Here is a 16,866-nt window from a genome sequence, read left to right on the forward strand (position 1 = left end):
AGGGGCTTTTTGGTTTTTTTTAACTTCTATCCGAGATTTGTGAATTCTGTCCGCTCCTTTCTCCCAGCGAGGCTCCCACACCCCGGCTCTGAGCGCCGCTCTCTGAAGCCGATCGCAGCTACTTGCCGGAGAATTCAGCTCCGTGTCTCTCCCTCTCCCTGTCCCGATCAGTGTGACTGCGCATGTGCCACATAGGAACCAAACTGCGCGTGCGTCTGAGGTTTCCGGTGAGTTTATACAGATTATTCATAACTGAAGAGAATCATGGGTGATATATTTGTCATTAACAACAGTTCTGTCGACTTACAGATATAGAGTTGGCTAGTATGAGAGTAGATTGTTCGGTCCAACTCAACCATACTGGCCAAGTATGTAAATTACCAGTCGTTCTGAGTTTGAAAACAAGTTTCTTACTCAATTTGTGCAAATCGATTGAAAATATGTACGTTATCAGATTTACATCACAACTATTTCTTAAAATCTCACATTGATTTATGACAGAGGTTTAACACTCCACTATGTAGTGAAAACGATCAATCCTGCAAAACAGTTTGCATTCTGACCAATCCTGACGCGTTCACTCCCGAGAATGCTTTGGCCCCGCCCCTCACTCACTCTGGTTGGAGGACCGGCCGCTGCTTGGTCCTCCAGTTCCGCCCCTTCCTCCCATTTGCAGAGTTGATTCGGGCGTGACTCAGCAGCTAAGCACCAGAAACATTAAGGGACAAGGGAAGTTAGAGTCGATGTCTTGTGATGCGGTGAAAATATCCCGAATCTTGACCGGGAGGCCTGGGTTCAATTCACAGCGGGTGCAGGTGTGTCTAATAACAACTTTAAACAGGTTCATTCGGAAAAACAAGGGAACCGAGTAAAAACAATAGAAAATGCATACAATGTGGTGGGGTTCTCAGTGCTCAGATGATTTTAGTCTTTCCCAAGTGTTTCAGGGCCCCAATGGGTCCCAGTACAGACTATTCCACTCCACCTAGTGCGCAGCCAGATACCAGGATTGTGGGGCAAATTGTTGTGGTGGGATCCAGAGGTGCTTTCCCTCTATTTTGGAGGTAAAAATAGGTGAGAAGAAGCAGGGTTTTGTATGGAGTTACCTGCTCCCCTCCTGTTGCAGCAACTTATTATTGCCCTAACTTGACCTCGTACATTTTTGGTAGCGATCAGTGACATTTTGTAAGCCAACATACAAGATCTGTCACTCTGTTTAAGACAGCAGAAATCTCTTGTAGCACAATAGTCATAGAACAATACAGCGCAGAACAGGCCCTTCAGTCCTTGATGTCACGCTGACCTGTGAACTGATTCTCACCCCTACACTATCCCAAAATCACCCATGTCCTTATCTAAGGATTGTTTAAATCTTCCTGATGTGGCTGAGTTGTCTACATTAGCAGGTAGTACATTCCACAACCTTGCCCCTCTCTGAGTAAAGAACCTGCCTCTGACATCTGTCTTAAATCTATCACTCCTCATTTGTAGTTATGCCCCCTCGTGCATACTGACATCATCATCCTAGAAAAAGACTTCCACTGTCTACCCTATCTAAGCCTCTGATCATCTTGTATGTCTCTATCAAATCCCCTCTTAGCCTTCTTGCCAAGGAGAACAGGTTCACGTCTCTCAGCCTTTCCTCGTAAGACCTTCCCTCCAGAGTAGGCAATATCCTGGTTAATCTCCTCTGCACCATTTCCAATTCCTCCTGTCCTTCCCGAAATATGGGCACCAGAACTGCACACAGTATTCCAAGTATGGCTGCACCAGCTTTTTTATCTTTGCAGCATGATATTGCGGCTCTGGAACTCAATTACTCTATGAATGAAACCTAACACACCATATGTCACCTTAACAGTACTATCCACCTGGGTGGCAACTTTCAGGGATCTATGTACATGGACTCCGACATCCCTCTGCACATCCACACTACCAAGAATCTTTCCATTGACCTAGTACTCTGCCTTCCTGTTATTCTTCTCAAAGTGTATCACCTCACATTTAGCTGCATTGAACTACATTTGCCACCTCTCAGCCCAAGTCTGCAGTTTATCCAAGTCCCCCTGCAATCTGTAACACACTTCCACACTGTCCACTACTCCACCGACTTTAGTGTCATCAGCAAATTTACTAATCCATCTACCTATGCTTGCCTCTAAGTCATTTCTAAAAATGAGAAACAGTGGTGGTCCCAAAACAGATTTTTGTAGCACACCACTAGTAACTGGACTCCAGTTGAATATTTTCTATCAACCACCACTCGCTGCCTTCCTTTAGAAAGCCAGTTTCTAATCCAAACTGCTAAATCACCGTCATTTCCATGCCTCTGCATTTTCTCCAACAGCCTACTATGTGGAACCTTATCAAAGGCTTTACTGAAGTCCATGTATACCACGTCAACTTCCCTACCCTCATCTACATGCTTGGTCACCTTCTCAAAAACCTCAATGAGGTTTGCGAGACATGACCTGCCTTAACGAAACCATGTTGATTATCTGAAATCAAATTGTTGTTTGCAAGATGATTATAAATCTTATCTCTTATAATCCTTTCCAAAACCTTTCCTACAACAGAAGTCAGGCTCACTGGTGTATAATTACCTGGGTCATCTCTACTGCCCTTCTTGAACAAAGGCACAACATTTGCAATCCTCCAGTCCTCTGGTACCAAACGTGTAGACAATGATGACTCAAATATGAAAGCCAAATGCTCTGCTATCTCCTCCCTAGCTTCCCAGAGAATCCTTGGATAAATCCCATCCAACCCAGGGGACATGTCTACTTTCACTCTTTCTAGAATTGATAACACCTGTTTCTAACTAATCTCGATCCTTTCTAGTCTAATATCTCATACCACATTCTTCTCCTCTACAATATTCTCCTTTCCCTGAGTGAAAACCAATGCGAAATGTTCGTTAGCACCTCTCCGATCTCCACATGGTACACACTCAACTTCCCATTCTGTCTTTGATTGGACCTGTTCCTACCGTAATCATCATTTTATTCCTCACATACCTATAGAAAACTTTAGGATTCTCCTTTATTCTATTTGCTAAAGACTGCTCGTGTCCTCTCTTTGCTCTTCTTAACTCTCTTTAAATCCTCCCTATCTGATCTGTAACTCTCCATCTCCTCATCTGAACCATCTTGTCTCATCAACACATAAGCCTCCTTCTTCTTCTTAACAAGCTATGCAATTTCTGTAATAAACCACGGATCCCTTACCTTATCACTTCCTCCCTGCCTGACAGGGACATACCTATCAAGGATATGCAATATCTCTTCCTTAAACCAGCTCCACATTTTCATTCTCTGCATCCCCTGCAGTTTGCTACGCTATTCTATGCATCCCAATTCCTGCGTAATTGCATTATAATTGTCCTTGCCCCATTGATAACTCTTGCCCTGTGGCATGTACCTGTCCCTTTCCATTGCTAAACTAAACATATCTGAATTATGGTCATTCTCTCCAAAGTGCTCACCTAAAACTAAATCAAACACCTGGCCTGGTTCATTACCAATCACCAGATCCAATGTGGCCTCCCCCCTTGTTGGCCTTCGACATACTGTATCAGGAAACCCTCCTGTACACACTGGACAAAAATTGATCACCCAACGTATGAGAGTTATAGCATTCCCAGTCAATGTTGGGGAAGCTAAAGTCCCCCATAAGCTCTTCAGCCACGTTCTCAAACAGACTCGCTACCTCTCTGCACAGAAGCTAAAGTCCCCCATAATGCCCACCCTGGTACTTTTGCACTTTCCCAGAATAATTTTGCTAATCCTCTCTTCAACTTCCCTGGAACTCTGTGGAGGCCTATTAAAAAAAACTCTAAGCAGTGTGACCTCTCCTCTCCTGTTTCTAACCTCAGCCCACACTACCTCAGTAATAGAGTCCTCATCAAAAGTACTCTCAGCCACCGTTATAATATCCTTGACTAACATGACTTGCATGGACCCATTGCAGTGCTTCAAACTCCATGAGGCAGCCATACTCTCTATGACAGACAGACTCAGTCTGGAACCTCCTCTGTCAGTATTATTGCCAGAGCCCGTAGCCTTTGCACTACTTAGCCATTTCTTGATGTTATCCAAACTGAATCAAACTGGCTTAAAACTCGCATCTGTGATGTTGGAAACCACTGCAGAAGGATGAGATGGATCATCCCACTTTGCACTTCTGGATACAGATAGCTGCAAATGCTGTTGTCGTATCTGGTGCATGGATGTGTGAGGCCCCTCCATCAGTAAAGGTGGGGATATCTGTGATGCTTCCTCCAGTGAGTTATTTAATTGTCCATCACCGTTCACAACTGGGTGTAGCAGAACTGCAGAGTTCCGATCTGTTCCATTGCATGTAGGATCACTTAGCTCTGTGGCTTGGTGCTGATGCTGTTTGAAATGCAGATGGTCCTGTTTGGTAGCTTCACCAGGTTGGCACTTCATTTTTAGGTACACCTGGTGCTGCTGTTGGCATGCCCTCCTTTCCTGTCCTTTGTGATGGGTGAGAGCAGGATTTACAAACCCATGAGATTACAGATTGTGCTGGAGTACAGTTCTGCTGCTGTTGATGTCCCACAGTGCCTCAGAGATCCAGTTTGAGATTCTACATCTCTTCAAAGTCTGTCCCATTTAGAACGGTGATAGTGTCACTCAACACAATGGAGGTTTTTCTCAACTTTCAGCCAAGACTTTGTCTCCAAGAGGAATGTGTCCTGTCCGATACTGTCATGGACAGATGTATCTGCAGCTGGTCAATTCATAACAATGAGATCAAGTATGTTTTTTCCCTCTTGGTTCCCTCACCACCCATTGCAGACTCAGTTGAACAGCTGTGTCCTTTAGGACCTGACCGGCTCAGTCAGTAATTCTGTTGCAGAGCTAGTCTCGATTGTGAACATTGAAATCCTGTACCCAGAGTACGTTTGACACCATTTTACTTCCCCAGTGCTTCCTCCAAATGGTGTTCAACATGAAAGAGAAGTGATTCATCAGCCAATGGAGGACGGTACCTAGTAATCAACAGGAGCCATGAGACTTCCTGGTGTCCGGAGTCAATGCTGAGTACTCAGAGGGCAAATCCTCCCTGTCTGTGCCACCACCTCTGCCTGGTCTGTCCTGCCGGTGGGACAGGACATATTCAGAGATTTCAGGAGAAAGTGAAGACCGCAGATGCTGGAGATCAGAGTCGAGAGTGTGGTGCTGGAAAAGCACAGCAGGTCAGGCTGATGAAGGGCTTAGGCTCGAAACGTCGATTCTCCTGCTCCTCGGATGCTGCCTGACCTGTTGTGCTTTTCCATCACCACAATCTCAATATCTTGGGATGGTGATGGTGGTGTCTGGTCATTGTCTGTAAGGGTTGATTTCATGAGTATGAGAATGTCAGGCTGTTCCTTGATTGGTCTGTGAGACAGCTCTGCACATTTTGACACCAAACTCCAGATGTTAGTCTGGAGGACGTTGCACCATCCAGAGGGCTGATTCTGTGGCTGTATTTTCTGGTGCCTTGTTAGATACCGAGTGGTCCACCCAGTTTCATTCCTTTGTTGAGACTTTGCAGTGATTAATACAGTGAGTAGCTGGCTGGGCCACTGTCGCGTTGGCAGGATTTTTTTTTGCCATTGACAATGGTTTCATGGAGATCAGGAAATTCCTAATTCCAGTTATTTTTTCTTGAATTCAGATTCCACCATCTGCCAAGTTGGGATTCGAACCAGGACTTCAGTCATTTGTTTTAATATTTTGGATAAAAGTTAAATATATTAGGTTTGTTTAATCACTTTAAATATCACTTACCCAGGTTTTGTTTCTTTGTGAAACACTGTCCATCCTCCTGTCTCCTCCATCCAACAAGAAGAGTTTGGAGCACATGGCGTTTCTCTGTCACTAAGACTGAGATAATCCAATCTGCTGCTTCCCTCCCTCTCACTAGCCCACAGAGCCAAACTGCCTCACATGGTGTTCCTGGTTTTTGTCCTAAACTTACATCTTCATCCAGTCTCTTGTCAAGCCTTATCAGAACTCATCTTGACCCTTTACCCTAATTTCACTAAACTATAGACTTTCCAACTCTCTTTCCTCCTCCTTCTCATCAGTCCCCCTCACTGATTCACCAATATTGTTCCTTGTTCTGTCTTTTCTGGTTTTATCCTTCTCTCCCAAAATCCTGCTCCATCTCCACTCTCTCCCTTTCCTTTCTGAATTCCTTGCATTTGGTGTCCTTGGCCCCTCCTGTATCTCACGTACACACTGCCAGGAGGTGCCATTGTGCAAAAGCACCATGTTGGGTTTCACATGTACACTGACGATGCCCAGCTCTCCCTCCCCGTCATCCCTCTCCGTTACTCCACTGTTACTCAGTTATCAAACTGCTTACCACATTCCCACTACTCGATTCGGTGCAGTTTCCTCCAATGAAACATTGTAATGGTTAAACCCATTGTCTGACAAATTCCTTTCCCTTACTGCTGAGCCTCTCCCTCTCACTGGGAACGATGCAGCAGAACTACACTCTTCACAATATTATTACAGTTATATCTGATGTGAAGCTGACCTTCTGATCAGACATCTACACAATCCCAAACACCAGGAATTCCAATCTCTTAAATGTTGCTTGTCTCCTCCTCACTCCAGATCCATTGCTACTGAAACCCCTTACCCGTGTTCCCTTAAACTTGATGAATCCGAAACAGAACCCTTGATTCTGTGACTGACTCAGAATCTGGTTTCAAACTCCCCCCTCTGTATTTACCCTCAGACACATCAGTATTTATTCTGTCAAACCCCTTAAGAATCTGGTGGTGCAGTCTGATTGTAGGTTGTGGAAATGGCAGGGGATGATGTGTTGTATCTGGGTGGAAGTTAAGGACTTGGTGGGGGGAGGGGGGTGTTCTATCCTTGTTGCAGTTGGAGGTGTGGGTTTCAAAGGCAGAGGTGCAGGAAGTGGAGGAGATATAGTGGATGGTATTGACCACATGGGAGGGGAAATTGCAGTCCTTGAAATACGGGCCATTTGGTATGTTCTGGCCTCACTGGAACACTGCAGTAAGCATGAGACAGACGTTGGCCAGGGAACAGGCTCGTGTGTTAAAGTGGCAGGCAGCTGGAAGCTCGGGTCTGTTTTTGCAGCAAAACGTAGATCATCAGCTGCCATTTCCGCCACCTCCACTGAGATGCTGCCAGACCCAGATTCCTGTCCCCTCCATTAACAGCTATGCACTCTCCCAATTAGATCATAATCCACTCCTTTGTCTTTCCAAATGTTCCTGTCTCTCTCTGGGTTCTGTACCTGCCCATTATTTGCTCTTTAACCCCTATCTCCTGCAGTACAAAGATCTGCAGGTTAGTTGAATTGGCCAAGCTAAATTTCCCATAATGCTCAGGGATGTGTAGGTGAGGTGCATTATTCAGGAGGAATATACAGTAATAGGGTAGGGGAATGGGTCTGGGTGGGATACTCTTCGGAGATACGCTGTGGACTTTTAGGGCCGAATGGCCTGTTTCCACTCTGTCAGGATTCTAATTTTCCCAGCTCCCATCGGTTCTGAGGAAGGGCCACTGGACAGATTCCTGTTCCCAGATGCTGCCAGACCTGCTGAGCTTTCCCAGCACCTCCTGCTTGTTGTTCCTGATTGACACCATCCATCCACCTTCCGGGTTTGATTTTTTAAATTTTTTTTAATTTTTTTTTAATTAACCCCCACACTACCGCCTAACTGCGGTAGTGCTTATTTTATCTCCTTTCTTTTCTTCCAATTTCCCCCACACTACCGCCTCCATGCGGCAGTGCTTTTTTTTCCCCAGGTTTTATTTTTTTTTTGTGCAGGTGTGAGACACAGTGAGAGACAAGGTGTACAAATCTTTATTCAATTTCCACCACCAGGAAAAGTAGGAAAACACCCGAGTGGCCTGTGACAAGCAGTGCCCTTCACATCAAAGGGCAATGCTGTGTGATCAAAACAGTGAAGGGGAGGGCAGGGACTAAATCAAAATAGAGTTGGAGGGGGAAATGATGCACTCCACTCCCTGCGGCGCCCACCTCTCCCTGAACAACTCCAGGGTGTTGGTGGACACCGCGTGCTCCTTCTCCAAGGACACCCGGACCCTAACGTAACCGCGGAACCTTCCGGGTTTGATTCAGACAGGGGGAGGATCCCACCACTGACCTCACAATGGGGTGCAGCTGATTGATGGCAGCTTCGGACCAATAGGAAAAGGTGGTGGGACTGGTGGACAAAGTGGAACCAGCTGGTCATCCAAACAATGGGAGTGAATGAGGGGCGTGACCAGTGGGATGACACGTCACCAGTAACTCCGCCTGTGCAGTGTCACGTGACTCGGCTGTTGGTGAATGTGGGTGACACAAACAGGGAAGGGGAGAGTGGCCTCGGAGACGGAGACAATGAGTCACTTTAGGTTGGGAAGTATTAATTACACTCTGTGCAGATCATTAATCTGAATTAGAAACTCTTTCCCGTGTTTGCAGCAGATGGGAAAATGGCTGCGGCCCTCAGGCAGTGACAGGTCCTGGGATATGGCCGCCATCTTTATTGGGGGCAAGGTACAGTGAGGGGCATGGACATGTCCTCTTCCTAGGATCGGGGGGGGGGGGGGGGGAGGGTGGTGTACGATTTGAAGAGAGGCATTTACACATCAGTCACATACCAAGAAAAAAATATGTCTTGTATTCTTCCTGCACTGGCTCTGAGTTTTGTTTTGAGAATTCATTTCATAGGATATTAAATCAGAATAATTGAGGCTGGGATCTCAAAAGTAAGTTTTTACAGTCAATGGAGTCATCAGGATCTGAATATCATTGACGTCTAAATGTGGAAGGAGAAAGGTTTGTGGAAAATATCTCCAATATTTTTGTTAAGCAGGAAGATGTACAAATTCGTGGTTGGATCACCCTTTGGGTGTGCGCTATGTTGTGGGCCCTGCAGCTGAGGAAGGAGCTATTGGCCTGAGAGGGAGCACAGATTTATCCAAATTACACCTGGTCTCTTTGGGTCTAAATCTGAGAGATCTTACAATCACTCACTTCATGATGTTAACCTGTAAACTTCATATTTTCAATTAACTGCAAACTTCCCATCAAAAGTCCTTTTGGACTCGAATTCCAGTACCTTTTCAGGTGGAATGTTCTAGATTCTGACAACGGTCTGTTCATTCAGAAACTGCTGAGGTCCATGTTGACTCTGGGGTTACAAAGGGCTGCATTGAAAGATGAGATGCAGTCCCTGAGCTCCCATTGAGATACATTGGAACAGTACAGGAGGCTGAGGGCAGTGTAGGTATGAGCAGGCAATGAAAATGACAGGGCTGCACTGTGAGGGCTGCTTGGCTCAATGAGTGTGTTTTGGAGTTGGGTGTAAACAGGGAGAGGGGAGACAGGGAGAAGGTGAAGCTGAAACTCAGTTTTAGTTCAGGGAACAGACAGTTTTTCAATGATTCCTGCGGAGTATTTGTTAACAGTGTTTAATGTATTTTTCCTGAGGGCAGTTGAGAGTTACCCACATTGCTGTGGGTCTGGAGTCACATGTAGGCCAGACCAGGTGAGGATGACCGTTTCCTTCCCTACAGGACATGAGTGAACCAGATGGGTTTTCTAACAATCGGCAATAGTTTCATGGTCATCCTTTGCCTTTTCACTCTAGATTGTATTGGATTCTGATGTCCGCACAGCCATGTTGGGATTCTAACCCTAATCCTCGGAACATTGCACATGTCACTCATCTGGCAGGAATACCATTAAGCCATTGCCTCCCCTTTTTAGCAATGTTTAAAGCAAGTTCCATCATTCTACGTGAACAATGTGCAACGTCCATGTGTCGGCCTCTCCAAAAGGTTAATCAACAGAAATTTGTTTGGGAGTGAAATATTTCACTTTTTTGGGGGGAGGGGTGTTTATTAAACAAAAATGAATCTAAATAAAAATCTGATGCCACGGACATGTAATTTCTGAAGGCGGAGGGGGATTACGGAGACAGGGAGGGTTGTGGGGCCAGAGGGGGACTGTTGTCCAAACATCACTGTGGTGTACATGGACTGCAGCATTTCAGGGAGGCGGTTAACCACCACTTTCTCCAAGACAAGTGAAGGTGGCCAATAAATACTGGTCTGGGCAGCAAAGGCAACTCCCAGTGAATAAAACCAAGCAGTGACCTCTCTGAGCTGACTTGCTGTGAAGTTAAAAACCTCTCTGGAAATGGAGTGGGCAGAGAAGAGAAACAGTGACATTTCACAGCTGCCCTCAGAGAGACCTCACCCTTGGAAGTACTCAGAGCCGGGGATCAGCTCAGTGAGTTTCAGTCTCTTTAAATATCAATCTTAGTCAGTTTTATTTTATTAAATCTACAGTAGTGAGTAAGGTGAGGATTTCTTTTTAATGTCTTTGGGTCTCTTGATTAAATGTTTAAGATATGAAATGTAAGCATTGCTAATCTCGGGCAGTATTTTTTGAGCAGTAAGACTGTGCCTTTGTCATGGTCTGTAGGTTGTGAAGGCGGAGAGATGGCCTGTTGTAGAGTGGCGTGCTGTTCCTGTCGGATGTGGGAGATTAGGGAGAGTCTCAATGATCCTGATGATTATGTCTGCAGGAAGTGTGATTGCAAATCCTATTGGAACGCATGGATTGGTGGAGAAGTGATTAAAGTCAGTGAGGAATTGACAGGAGCCGGGGGGTGTGATATGTGGCCGTCTCAGGATTGCAAGATGCTGCAGATACAGTCAGGTAGATGGGTTACCTCTGGGAAAGCTAGGAGGGGTAGGTAGGTACTGCAGGAGTCTCCACTGGCTATCCCCATCTCAGACAATTACACGGTTTTGAAAAATGTAGGTGGTAATAGACTTTCAGGGGAATGCAGCACTGACAGCCAAGTTACTGGTACTGAGACTGGCTTCTAACATAATGTGAGGTATATCCATTTCCACACGATCGATAGTGATGGGGGACTCTCTAGTCAGGGGCACAGTCTGCCATTTCTGCAGCTGACAGTGAGACATCAGAATGGGGTGGTGCTGCCCTGGTGCCAGTGTCTCACAGAGGGAGCAGAATATTCTCAAAAGGGAGAATAACCAGTGGGAGGACATTGTACATTGGTACCAATGGCATAGGAAGGGGAAAGCATGGGGTCCTGATGAGCAGGGAGATTTGCTAGTGCCACTCGGGAGGCATTAAACCAGTGAGGGAGTCGGGGTAAACCTAAAGAGATAGTGAGAAAAGAGGTGAGTCTGAGGCTGGTACTGTTCACCGGTCAGACTGTCAAGGCAGGCAAGAGCAAGTCACAGAATGAGGTGGGACGGACCAGTTACACTGCATTTATTTCAGTGCAAGAGACCTGACAGGTCAGGCAGGTGGGCTCAGGGTATGGTTTTGAACATGTGACTGGGATATTACAGCAATTACAGAGGCATCACTCAGGGATGGATAGGACTAGCAGATTAATGTTCCAGGGTATAGATGCTATAGTAAGGATAGAAAGGGACCAACAGCGCAGTGGGAGAGGTGTTTTTGATTAGGGATAACATTATAGCTGGGCTTCGGAAGGATATTCCTGGGAGTACATCCAGGCAAGTTATTTGGTTGGTACTGAGAAATAAGAAAGGGATGACCATCTTACTGGAATTGTGTTATAGACCCTCTCCCAATAGTCAGCAGGGAATTGAGATACAATTTTACCAGGAGACCTCGGTTATCTGTAAGAATAATATGGATGCAATGATAAGTGGTTTTAACTTTACCAACATGGCCTCGGAGTGCTGTAGTGTTAAGGGCTTGGATGGAAAGGTATTTGTTCAGTGTGTACGAGAACGTTTCTGATTGAGTTTGTAGGATGTACCGACGAGAAAAGGAACAAAACCTGACCTGTTTTCTTTATTCATTCACAGGATGAGGCTGTCACTGGCTCGGCCAGCATTTATTGCTGCGTTTACCCAGAGGGCAGTTAAGAGTCAACTGCGTTGCTATAGGTCTGGAGTCCCATGCAGACCAGACCAGGTAAGGATGGCATTTTCCTTCCCTAAAGGTCATGAGTGAGCCACATTGGTTTTTCCAACAATTGACAATGGATTCCTGTCATCACTAGATTATTTTTTCCAGATATTTATTGAATTCACGTTCCAAAATCTGCCGTGATGGGATTCAAACCCTTGTCCCCAGAACGTTATCTGGGTCTCTGAATTAACTGTCTGATTTCACCCCATCATCACTGCCTCTTAGGAAACAAGGCAGGGTGAGTGACTGAGGTATTAGTGGGGCAGCTCATCAGCATCAAAGATCCCACAGTATTGTGGCTCAGTGGTTTGTGCTGCTTCCTCAGCACCGGGGACCTGGGTTTGATTCCAGCCTCGGGCAACTGTCTGTGTTGGAGTTGACACATTCTCCCCAGTGTCTGTGAGGATTTCCTTCGGGTGTTCCAGTTTGCTCCCACAGTCCAAAGATGTGTAGTTTAGTTGGATGAACCATGTTAAATTTCCCATATTCAGAAGATGAGGTTTTGGGATGTGCAGGCAAATCTCTGCCTAATGTGAAAAGATCATTTTGGGGTCTTGGACAGAGGTCAGAGGGAGGTGTGGCCGCATGTTTTACATCTCCCGTGGTGGTAAGGGAGGGTCAAGTGTGTGGAGCGTGGGTTGGTGGGAGGGTGTGGACTGAACAAGGAAGGCGCAGCGGGACAGAAATGATCAGGTAGAGTCAATGTGGCTTTGTACATGCACAATTGGGTCTCACTAACTTGAGTGAGTATTTTGAAGTGACGAAAAAATTGAATAAGGAAGGCGGTGAATGCTGTTGATATGGACATTCAACAATGTTCCACAAAGCAGACTGGTTAGCAGGGTTAGATAACATGGAATGCAGAGAGAGCAAGCCATTACAAAACTATCTTGAAAGTAGGAGACAGAGGATGATGGAGGGTTGCTTTGCGGACCGGAGGTCTGTGAGCAGCAATGTGCTGCAAGGATGGATATTGGGCCCTTACATAAATGACTTGGATGTGAATATATGAGGTATGGTCAGTAGGTTTACAGAAGACACCAAAATTGGAGGTGTCATGGACAGTGAAGAAGGTTAGCTCAGAATACAACAGGATCTTGATCAGATGGGCCATTGGAGCAAGGAATGGCAGACGGAGTTCAATTTAGATAAATGTGAGCTGTTGTATTTTGAAAAGGCAAATCAGAGCAGGACTTATACACTTAATGGTAAAGTCCTGAGGGGCGTTGCTGAACAAAGGGACCTTGGAGTGCAGGTTCATAGTTCCTTGAAAGTAGAGTCACAGGTAGGCGGGGTAGTGAATGCAGCATTTGGTACACTCCCCATTATTGGTCAATGCATTGAATGCAGCTGTTGTGACGTCATATTGTGGCTGGACAGGGCACTGATTACAGCTCTTCTGGAATTCTGTTTTCAGTTCCAATCTCCCTGTTCTTGGAATCAGGCATCTGATTTGGTACATGAAGAGGGAGGATTTAGAGGGATAAGGGTGAACCGCTGGCAAATGGGACTCCATTAACGCTCTCCGTTATTGGTCAATGCATTGAATACAGAAACTGGGACGCCATATTGTGGCTGGACAGGATGTTGGTTAAGCCACTTCTGGAATTCTGTTTTCAGTTTGAATTTCCCTGTTCTCGGAAGGATGTTGTGAAACTTGAAAAGGTTTGGACAAGATTTACAAAAACGTTGCCAGGATTGGAGGATTTGGGCTACAGGGAGAGGCTGAATAGGCTGGGGCTATTTTCTCAGGTGAGTCAAAGACTGAGAGGTGTCTCCATGGAGACTTATAAAATCACGAGGGGCGTGGATAAGGTGAGCAGCTGGCGTCCTATTTCCTCAGGTTAGGTGGGTCCAAAACTAGAGCACATGGGTTTAAGTTTAGAGGGCAAAGATTTAAAAGGGATCTAAGTGGCAACGTTTTCAAGCTGAGTGTGGTGTGTGTATGGGAGGGGCTACCAGATGAAGTAGTGGAGGCTGATAAAATCCCAACATTTAAAAGGCTTCCAATTGGATACACGAATCGGAAGGGATTTGATGGATACAGGCCAATAGATGGTAAATGGGAATCCATTAGTTTAGGATTCCTCGTTGGCAAGGACGAATTGGACCGAAGGTCTGTTTCTTTGATGTTGATAATTTAAGATGCATTCCTCTCTTTTGTGCAGAGCTAGCTGAAGCACAGATAATTATCCTTGGAGCTGAGAAGGTGAAGCAGTGATTTCGATCTTGTGCAGATTTGGTTGCAAGGTCTTGAATTTACAGAGAGAGAGAGGAATTGTTAACACTGTCACAATTTTTAGTAACTATTTTCAAGTAATTGGCAAATAATACAAGGTGAAAATGTGAACGCTATTTTACTCAGTAAGTTCTGAGCATCTGGAACAGTCTGAACGACACAGATTCAGCAGGTATTCTGAAACAGACTTGGAATTTTACTTTTTAAGGAAAGATTTGGGAGGCTATGGGCTCATGGGAGGGGACTTGGGACAGATTTGCAGCATCTCCAGAGAGAGAGAGTACAGCCCCAATGGGCTGAATAGCCCCCAGCCCCTGTGCTCTGTGATACTGCCCTCTTCACTGTGAATGATGGAGGAGAGTCTGTGTTCCCCTGCAGCCAATGGGAGTGAATCAGGGGTGTGGTCAGCAAGCCGACACCTGTCCATGAGCTGTGCAGGTGCAGTGTCACTGGGTGGGGGTGGGAGAGACAGCAGGGACTGGGACAGAGGCTGTTGGACCTGAATTACAAACTTCCGGTAAATTAAAACCAAAAGAACTGCGGAAGATGTAAAACAGAAACAACAACCCGGAGGGTCTGGAAAATCTCAGCAGGTCTGGCAGCATCTGTGAAGAGAAATCAGAGTTAAAGTTTAAGATCCGGTGTCCTTTCCACAGAACAGATGTTACTGAGGAAAAAAAGTCAGTTTATTTGCAGAAGATAGTGTGGGGAGAGGATATAAGGAGTAAAGGATAGGTGGGGATAGAGTGAGAAGAACAGTTGGATAAAGGAGTGGATAATAATGTGGCTGGGGGAGGGTGACTAGCTATTAGTGGAGACAGTTAGTGGCTAACCATAGGTAGTGTGTAATGACAGGCTGTGAGAACAAGGTCTGGTGTGTGGGGTAGGGGGCTTCGACATGGGGTTCTTAACCTATGGTTAGCCCCTAACTGTCTCCATTGTAAGCTGTTGCCCACCTATATCACTCCACAATTGGAGCTGCCGAGTACACAAACCTTTGGAATATTCTCCCTAACCCCCTCTGTCCACCTTAAAGATGTATCTAAAAATCGTTCTCTTTAATCAACGTTTCCATCATCCGTGAAGAATTTTAGGAGATTTGTCAATGTGAAAGGCTCCATACAATGCAGGTAGTTGTTGTTATTGTCTGACATCAGGAGAAACAGGGATGAGCCCTCTCTCTCTCATACCTGATGAACAGCAGCAAAAGCAGGAAGCACTGAGCATGCTCCAGCCCACAATGGGCCTCGGATTGTTGATGTTAATGGGGGAACGGGGGCTAGAGGTGCTAGTTGTTGCTTCAACCAATCGGAGTGAATGAGGGGCGGGACAATACTCAACCACGTGATAAACTTCACTGGCAGCACAGTGTTGTTGTGACCAAGGCATTGGAAATGTGTGAAGGTGCAGGGCAGGGGGAAGGAAAGACATAGACCAGAAAGAGAAGGAAATTTTCACGGTATGGCATGAGAGGTTTTACAGAACGTAGTGCACATTGTAAAACACAAATTTGAAAATCCCAAATGCTGCACCATTTTCCCTCCCTATAATGCATTTTACACTCCCTGAAATATCAACTGTTTCTCCCTCCACAGATCCCAGTGATTAATGCCAAAGCCCCATTGCCTGGGGAGAAGGTGATGTTTGACTTCCTGTACAGCTGCAGTTCATGTGGTGAAGGTGCTCCCACAATGTGGTTGGGTAAGAGCTGTTATAGATTATTCACTCAGCGACAGTGAAGAGTTGACAATGTATGTGCAAATCAACAACAGTTTGTTTTTTTTTAAGTTTATAATTCCACAGAAATACTATTAAGAGCTTCTGACATAAGGCCACAGATGGGGATATTAGGTCAGGTGATCAAAAGAACTGCCAAATAAACATGTTTTCAGGAATACCTTAAAGGAGGAAAGCAGGTCTGAGAGGGTTAGGGTGGGAATTCCAGGCAGTGTTGCCTTGGCAACAGGAGAAACAGCCAGACAGGTGAAGCAATGAATAAACACATCGTTGGGAATCTGAAAGAAAATGAGTTGTCGGGGTCTCACAGGTTGTGTGGTGCAGGGAGACAGGGATGTTCACAGCCAGGAATTACATCAAGGGTGAGAATTTTAAATTGTTGCTTGTTGATGGATCAACAAATTTTGGTACAAGTGAGCACTTGGACAGTAGGGTTTTAGATACTCTTGAGATTGCATGTAAGTTGAATGTGGGAGGTTGGCAAAGAGTGTGTTTGATAACGAAGTCTGGAGATAACACAGGGATGGACGAGTGTTTCAGTAAATGAGCTGAGACTAGGGTGGAGTTGGGTGACGTCACTAATGTAGAAATAGTGTTTTTGGTGTTAGACTGTGCCTCCTCCTCATCACTCCCCCTCACTAAGTCACAGATATTGTTCCTTGTTCTATCTGTCTGTCTTATCTGGTTATGTCCTTCTCTCCCATTCTGCTACAAACTAATATTTGACCTCACCGTTGTTGCAAACACCTCCTCCATCTCCACTCTCCCTTTTCTTTCTGAATTCCTTGTATTTGGTGTCCCTCCAGGATCTCTCCTTGGTCCCTCCTGTTTCTCACCTACATACTGCCAGGAGGTGACATCGTCCAAAAGCACCGTGTTAGGTTTCACATGTA

At 45.5% G+C, this 16,866-nt stretch overlaps 1 long non-coding RNA gene across 1 annotated transcript; it reads left to right on the forward strand.

Annotated features, from left to right (window-relative positions):
• The first annotated feature begins 743 nt into the window (after window positions 1–743).
• Window positions 744–15,887, forward strand: LOC132813811 (uncharacterized). The gene is made up of 3 exons (XR_009644174.1): window positions 744–815; window positions 11,892–12,000; window positions 15,832–15,887. It is a non-coding gene; the product is annotated as an uncharacterized LOC132813811 (long non-coding RNA).
• Window positions 15,888–16,866: the final 979 nt, after the last annotated feature.

This window comes from Hemiscyllium ocellatum, unplaced genomic scaffold (assembly GCF_020745735.1).
Source record: "Hemiscyllium ocellatum isolate sHemOce1 unplaced genomic scaffold, sHemOce1.pat.X.cur. scaffold_480_pat_ctg1, whole genome shotgun sequence".
In the NCBI taxonomy this organism is placed as follows: domain Eukaryota; kingdom Metazoa; phylum Chordata; class Chondrichthyes; order Orectolobiformes; family Hemiscylliidae; genus Hemiscyllium; species Hemiscyllium ocellatum.